Source organism: Austrofundulus limnaeus, unplaced genomic scaffold, assembly GCF_001266775.1.
Source record: "Austrofundulus limnaeus strain Quisiro unplaced genomic scaffold, Austrofundulus_limnaeus-1.0 Scaffold579, whole genome shotgun sequence".
NCBI classification, from domain to species: domain Eukaryota; kingdom Metazoa; phylum Chordata; class Actinopteri; order Cyprinodontiformes; family Rivulidae; genus Austrofundulus; species Austrofundulus limnaeus.
Window position 1 is genome coordinate 76,030 of NW_013952981.1, and position 8,954 is coordinate 84,983.

Consider the following 8,954-nt stretch of genomic DNA (forward strand, 5'->3'; position numbering starts at 1 on the left):
GTTCAAGGGGTATGAATACTTTTGCAAACCACTGTATGAGACCGTCTTCGAAAAATTTTATCGAAACACACGCTCAACCGATTGATAATCTGTTGTATTTTACACGTGTAACACGTCGTGCGTAGCGTCGTACGAAGACTGTACAAAAATATCTAATTGTCATACTCTGCTGCTTAAGGCGTAGTATTCAACACTACAATATCAAAACAAATGATATTTGACAATGGTACTTGTGCCACCACCGTTTTTTTTGACGGTCGGATTTTTTGTGTAAAATGATGGTCGGATTTTTTTGTTAAATGATGATCGGATTTTTTGTGTAAGATGATGGTCGGATTTTTTGTGTAAGATGACGGTCGGATTTTTTGTAGAATGACGGTCGGATTTGTTTTGAAAATATACGGTCGGTCGGGATTTTGTACATACATGGTAGGAAGCGCAATTGTTATTATAAACATTCGCATTGTACGATTCCGTGTGCACAACGCAACGCGATCGCCTCCGATACCAATGAAACTAAAAAGACAACACTCGTCTCCAACACCACAAGCTATGGTGCGCACGTCCTACAAAGCGTCGCGCGCTCCGTCGTGCGTCTGTTTTACGGAGACCGTCTTCAAAAAGTTTTCTCGAAACATACGCTCTGCCACTTGATTATTGTTTATAATGTAAATGTATAACGCATCGTACGAAGACTGTGCGAAACATATGATCGTCATACGCATGCCTTACTCTGCTATACAACGCGTGGTTCGCCAGATTTAATATCAAAACAAACATTATTCACAAAGGTCTTTGCGCAACCACAATTTTATTGACCGTCGGATTTGTATATGGTCGGTTTTTCTTTTTAAAGGCAAAGTAATAAATGCATTGTCGGACAAAGAAAAGAACACAACCGGTTGGTCGGGTTAGAGTCTTTTATCAAATCAAATATGTAAATGGTCGGTCGTCCACAACGTATAAAAACAAACTAGTGCTTATGCGATCAAGAACACAACGCGACTTTCGTCCGAGCAGACGAAATGTCTTCTCCACACAAGACAACGTTACTGTTGTGTTGCTGGATATTATCGTTCTTGTGTGGTCACGGGTTAACACCACCAGCACGACACTCAATCGTCTCGTCGTCGCATGAACCCGACGATGTGGTTGCTTCGCCGCCTCCGGGTGGGATTCTTCTGAAGCCGGTTATGAAAATTGTATGTCCTGACCACGATCCTCATCGGTTCATCGCGACCTCGTGGTACAATGTCGAATCTGACACTGGAGATTTATTGGGGCTGTATCGCATCTCCGACGGAAACAAAGTTGTCTCACCGTACAAGCACGTTGGTGAACTTGAGCGTAAATATAACATCAGATACAACGTGTCAACGGACAATGCTCTTATAATTCGTGCGGAAAACTGTAATCACGTGAAACTGTATAGATGCGAAAGGTCAGCACACGTGGGTCAAAGGAACGAAGAGTATAACTTTTCTGTGACTAACTGTACCGTCGCGAAGACCCCGACGGGCCATGGGGATAAAGAAAGATGCCGCCGTTGCCCGTCGGAAACTCGGCTGCTAGTGCCACCCCGCGTTCCCTTTGTGGGTTCGCATTAGCAACTGTAGCTCGATATGTGTACAGCCTATAAGAGGTCGCTGCCACAGTCTCCATTGGTTGTTGTATCGTGATTATATGCAATGAATAAACAAAAATAAACATGTGTGTCTATACCGTTTTGTTTATAAACAAACACAACACTTGTCTGGTTCATAATCAAATAATACATAAACCATTTCATACATTGTATTGTTTTTAAAAAATTAAACAAAAGACACAAGGTGTGCTGATGTCATGGACATGTTTATTTCAACTCGGGCGATAACAATTGAATATATTTGCGATCGTACACACTGCATTGTATTTTTTTTTAATTAAACAAAAGACACAAGGTGTGCTGATGTCATGGACATGTTTATTTCAACTCGGGCGGTAACAATTGAATATATTTGCCATCGTACACACTGATAATCTCGCGAAATATGCGTATGAGTTCGTGTACACAGTCCGCCTTTCTACGACGAGAACCGTGCTCATCATTCCTTAGCGTTTTCACGTTACGAATGGCCGCGCGTTGATCCTCATAGTCTTTGTTGTTGGTGGAAAAAACGGGCTCGAATGTAAAACGCACGTCTTCTTCGCAGCGGCCCGCGTGTAAGTCTATTTCGAGCTTGATAAACCAACAACCGGATTCGAGCAAAGAAGGACCAGTCCTTTCGGAGGTATGCTTCGTTTCGCGCACGGCCTTGAGCGCTTGATCGTGTATACAAGCTAACATTTCACAATTATCTACAGCTTCATCTGTCAACTTCGAGACCGTTTTCCATTCCGGTGAGTTTTGATTGAACACACTGTTGACCGCGGCGATTTGGACATCGTATCTGTCGTCGTCGAGCAGCGGCGTTATATAAGACCCGTAATCTTCATCGTAAGTTCTAACCAAACCGGGAATGGTCATTGTAAAAATGTACGACCACGAACTCTTCGCGTCGGATCGTGCGCTATACTCTGCCATCGCGGATTTCTGAGGTTGATAAGTGCCGTGGAGGAGTTATGGTAAATACGATATAATCGCGAGGGATCGTGTTTAAAACACACGTGCAAAATGTGTTTTTTTTTAACGTTCGGGCGAGTATGATGCTGATATTGCAATAAACTTATTATCGTACATGTTAAGGATGTCAACAAGTGTTTTCTTAATGACTCGCTCATAGTCCGATTGCCGAAACGATAACCCTTGGTTGCTATTCTTTTCATTTACGGCCCGAATAGCCTCGCGTTGATCACGGCCCGATTCCCCGTCGAGCAGTAAAGGTGTGACGGTGTACGTTATCTTATCGGCACCGGTCTTGTATCTAAGTACCTCGAATTGGAAAAGCCAGGAATCCGATTCGTCAGAACGTGTGTTGCGATTACGGCCTCGTCGTATAACTTCGAGCTCGTCTTTATATAGTTTCGCGAGACCTTCGCATGCGTCAACTGCTTGGTCCTGTAATGTCATTAACGTATCGCTTTCTGTATCAACGTCGTCTACAACAACCTCGACCTGAACTGAATATTCTTCCTTGTTCGTTAGTAACGGCGTTAGTCGAAAATTATGTTTGTTGAGATTTTTCTTATTGTCAACATACATTTTGAATTCGTATGTCCACAATAATCCGTCCCGTTTTTTTTTCGGTTTGTTTTTCAGAGTACGTTTCCATCGCCGTAATAGTGTGTATATATATATATCGCAAACACGGTGTTTGTATTATAATGACACGCACGCGTACATATGTAAATACTACATCATCAACTATTTCAGACGATTCATGTCATTTGTTGTGTTTACAATCTAATAAATCTTAATAATACAAACAAATGTATAATAAATAATATTGTATTATGATAAAAGAGACAACAAGAGCAAACGGGTTTGTTTCATCGCACGAAAATGCGTTTATTGTATTACAATAGATAAGACAACATATATAAAAGCGTAATACATTTTTCAACAGTATTGCAATAACACAACATGTATAGCGTATGATATCACAAGTATAGAAATAGACAACGGGACACACACTTTTACGAAGAATCGCAATTTTAGTCAGATCTAAATTGTCAGCTTATAGAGAGTGCTACATTTGTAACAGATGATAATGAACGAAAGTATCCAGAAAGACCAACAAACGACGTGAAACCAGATGACAGTCATACACAATTTCACTTTTGAAAGTGTTGGTTCGGCTGGTTCGTCAACCTTTTCAGTAATAGAGACCGTGCAATCTATAGACGCGTAGTGCTCTCGATCCTGAAACGCGTTTGAACGATCCTCTTGTATATCCACGGTCGCGTTGTGTGATGGGTTTATACGGTGGTCGAGTTCAAAATCTGCAGTTGTAGGGTCCGGTGGTGTGGTTATTATCGTATCACGTTCCAGCCGACAAGAGTAAATTTCCAGCGTTGGAACGGTTGCTTTTCTCTGCGCTTGAAAATAGTCGGCCCCGGTCGCGTTTGAATTTGATGTTGTGTGTTGTTTATGTGACACAGCGGTTATCGCTTGCGTGTACGCATCGATGGCACCCATATCCGATTTGTATTTGAGGAGCAGAGAAAGTCGTACGATGGAACAATAGATAACAATGACATAAGTTTGTGCACAAATGACTTATATACTACCCACAAACGTTAGAGTTGGTCGGAGACCAATCGCGAAATGATTAGTCAGACGAATGTATATTACATTTAACTAAATATTACACGCGCGACGCGTAATAGGCCGCGAGACAAATCGCTGCACATAAAAGCGCAAAGAGTACGAGTATGACAATATCGTGTGGTTTTAGACGAGAGCCCTTCGAGGTCAAGTCTTGTTCGAGGCTCGCTAAGATCAACGTAACCGTGCAGTTTGTGATGGAGAACGTGTACGACTCGCGTTCTAGACCATCGAGCGTATACCTGTGACACGCGTACGACAGGTTGTGGTTACAGTTATTCCCTACTACTATGTTTAAAGTCGAGTCATTYTCCACTTTGAGCTCGAGACCGTGATTTAGCTTGAGTTCAACGTGATAACTGTTCGATGTATTATAACGGGTCATGCGATTGTGTTGCGTGCTGTTGATGTAATACAAGTCGTAAACGCGATCTCCGCTGCGGGCTGTCCATTCGATACCGGCAAATTGCTCTCGATCCTCGTCCGGACACAAAATCTTTACTACGCGTTTCGAGTCAAGATTCGAGCGGTCGTCATCGTTGTCTTTCGCGCTGAGGTCCGTCGCGTCGGTCGAAGTGTTTTGGTGACTGTCGTCGAAATCTAGAGCGTTTTCGGTTGTTGTTGTATCGAACTCGTTACGCTCGGTCGTTGCGGGTGCGGCGGGATGGGTTGTCGTTTCTTGATGTTCCTCGGTTGTTGTTGTTGTTGTTGTTGTATTGAACTCGTTACGCTCGGTCGTTGCGGGTGCGGCGGGACGGGTTGTCGTTTCTTGATGTTCCTCGTCATCCATTCCCGGTTTCGTTGTCGTGGTCTGGGTAGGATCTAAAACAAGTGCCACAGTCAGCGCTTGCGCGAGTGCTAGATATATAAACGCGGAGCTGAATAACATTGTGTACACGCAATAGCCTTTGATACTCCGATAGCAAACAACACGGGGTTTGAATAGTGTTTGTTGAAACGTCACTGTCAGTTGAGGCGCGAACGCTTTAAGCCCCATAGTAATTGCGTAGTAGATGGGATACACAAAACGTTTTCCCGACTGTCTGTTGTTGTTTACATAATTAACGTACATTACGGTCGGTCGGGTACGCGATCTTGCGTCTAATATAAAACAAGTATGAAGCATCCGTAGCTCGCTCTAAACGCGTTGTCTGCGTATGTTAAGAATATGTCTTCTGTCACTGAAAATGAAAAGAACGCGCTGTGGACGTTCAATGTGACTGCGGTCGCGTACAACGCGCGACATGAACTAGTGGCGTTTACGTGGACGTGTTGAGCGATTACCAAGAACGGGTTGTGTCGTGCGAAGTTGAGGCTTTGGCGAGCGACGCGCACGACAAGGTGTATCAAGAGTCCGTTATCGACGCGTTTGTATTTGAGACGTACGACGAGAACGAAGGCGCGACGAGATCGGCGGGAGAAAATAGAACGAAATTACGGAACCGTGTCGTGAACCTGATGAAGCAAATCGTGGACATTTCTGAGCAGTAAGAAAAATAGCTACGATGTTTGTTTTTTTCTCATTAAACTCACTATCGACAATCTGTGTACTGCGAGTGATATTGTGTTTATTACATTTAATAAATAATAATAAATGAATTCCGTGTATTGTGTTACTTTATTGAGTTGTATGTTGTAAACACGTGSACGAGGGTTGGATTTGAACCCGCGTTTGCGCAGCAAACCGGACCGGCATTCCGTCGCCTTAAAGCGGATCCGGTCGGTCGGCGGTGTGTGAATATAATCATCAACGAGGGTAAAACAAAAAAAATACACTGTCGGTCGGGAAACCCGCGTAACCCAAAATAAAGCAGATCCTGTTGGTCGGTGGTGTGTGAATACATTCAACAACGTTAACCAAACCCCCCAAAAAACAGAATCCGCGGTCGGTCGGGAAGCCTGCGTACATAATATATAAACACGTAACCGATCGGTTCTTTTAGGCTCAGACTCGAAATGCAAACATGTCGTTCTGTCCCGAAAACGAGGCGCGTGCGCATTGGAGATACAACATGATAGCAACTGTGTATAACACGCTAGAGATCGAGCTGAATACGAAATGGGAACCGCGATACACATATGAAACGGACTGTGGGGACGACGACGACGACAATCCGTTCGTTGAAAACGAACGTTGTTTGAACGATATAAGAAAAAAATGCTTCGACATCGCCAAAATATACGACGCGTTGTCGGTCGAACACCCCGACAAACTCGAAGATGAGTATTTCAGCGATAAATTCAAACTCTGGGAGTTTCGATTTTACACGGCCGGCTTGCGTGATCCAGAAGAAATAGCTACCATGTTCTCATGCGAACCCATGTTGTTTTGGAAGTGTGATCGCCGGCACCAAGAAACCGTCGACGAAGCGTTTGTTTATGGTTTGCATAAAGAACGAGGCTGTACGAAAGAAGCGAACGACCGCAGAAAGAAGTTGGTCCGCGACGTGTTCAGTATAATGGAAACTATTGTTGACACATCCGAACGGCTACACTGAAGATCGTGGACTATGAAGATGTTTTTTTATGAAAACATGTAACATGTGGGAATGGCTTTATCAACATAATTCGGTCTGTGAATGTACGAACAAAAAAGGGGGCTCGGTCAATCGTAAAGCCGATGTGTATAAAAAAACGCGTAACCGTTCGGGGCTTCAGTCTCAGATTCGAAACGCAAACATGTCCTTCGACCCCGAAATCGAAAAGCGCGTGAATTGGAAGTACACCATGACAGCAACGGCATATAACACGCTGAAGATCGAATTGGATACGGAATGGGACATGCGATGCGCAGATAAAAAAAGATTCGGAATCGCTATACGCAGAAAGACAAAAAATAAACAAACTACACGATTACGAGGAACAAATTTCGTGTGAAATAAGAGAGAAATGCTCCGACATCGCCGAAATAGATAACGACGAGTTGTCGGTCGAACACCCGGACAAAGTTCAAGAGGCGTACTACAGCAGAAAATTCAAAATGTGGGAGTTACGATTTTAAATGGCCGATCTTCGCGATCAACAAGAACGAGCTACAATGTTCGTGTGCGAACCCTTGTTATCGAGGGAGTGTGATCGTCGGCAACAAGAAACAGTCGATGCGTTTAATCGTGGCATATTTAAAGAACGGGGTGTTACGAAAGAAGCAAACCAACGCAAGAAGGAGTTGATCGGTGATGTGTTTTATGTGATGGAATATATCGCCGACCTATACGAGGAATAGGTACATTTAAGATAACGGACTATGTATGACAATAAACAAACAAGCTTGTAACGTTTGTCTTTAATTTCTCGTAAATAAAAATCATATATATAAAACATATTCTGCGTGTTTCCTGTTGCTCTATATGTTATAAACATTACGTATCATCGGCGAACATTGGATTCGAACCAGCGTATGTGTAGAAAAGACAAACGAACTGACAGTCCTTCGCCTTAACTGTTTGGCCATATCGTCTCTGGCTTTACCCACGGAGACAAACGTGAGGTGATGTTTGTTTTTTCTTTAAAAAAAATAAAGATACATATTCAAGAGTCAAAATATAAATAATATAAATGTTATTTTCCTCAATGTATGTCATTGTTTTGAACAATATTATATTTTTCATAAACACACACTCATCGGGCGGTCTCTAAACGCGCGCGGGGATTTTGCAGTACAAGAAGCCGGAGCTGCAACACGAGAGCTAAAGAACCGGGTCCGTCTCCGTAAAAAAAAAAGTGATAACAAACGAGCCACAATGGTCTGTTATATACCAAAACTTGACGTCATCAACGCGCCTCGAAATAAATACAATGCAATATGGATTATTTTCTTCATCTTGTGTCTGAGAACTCTCTTACCGTGTGTTGTGGAATACTTATTTTCTGTATCACCTTGACACTGTCCACTTGTTCCTGTTCCTGTTCCTGTTCCTGAAGATATGAACACTTGTTCATATCTTGTGATATCCTTCCGGACGTCAGCATCAAGTTGACCTATTTCCGTGTATCAGGATGGGCAGGTTCTGATTGGTTGTTCATTATCACATGATGATAGCTGACAGTATAAAATTGCTTGCCCGGCCTATGACAGCGGGCCCACATCTAACAGACTTCGTGATTGCTTTCTGTTTCATGTCTGCCCATCAATAAATGATTTTACGACCATACTCGCAAGACTTGTCTTTTAACACCCTTTTCGCCGTGTTTCTGACCATTTTTGCCGCGACAGTTTTTGGCGTTGTCAACTACGGAAGCCTGCAGGGACCGGGGCGGCGCGCGCAGCAGCCGGTCTGTTTGTTTCGGACAGGACCATACAGCAAACATGGCGGCGACCTCATGCCTCACGGAGGCTTTTGTCTGCTCCGTGTTTTGTGTCCGGTCATGCGGACGACTGCTGCGGGGTTGCGCTCTGGCACCGGGGCTAAAAAAGAACCTGTCTGGACGGAAGCACGGTGAGCTGAAATTTTTTTTTACGCTGTCGGTAATAAAAAAATAATTAAATAAATAAAGCGAAAGTGCTACAGCTAATTTCCAGGCTTAGCACACACTAAAATCGTTATCAGGTGCCTGTTCTGTGTGCTCTCGGGGGTCTGACTGAATTCTTAACCGAGGGTAGGTCAGGGAATGTTATTTCAGGACCGAGTTTTCAAGACAGGGGGGTTATACCTTTTTGTTTTGAGCTAGCCAGGAGAAAGCTTAGCTTGAACCTGGTTAGTTAACAGTT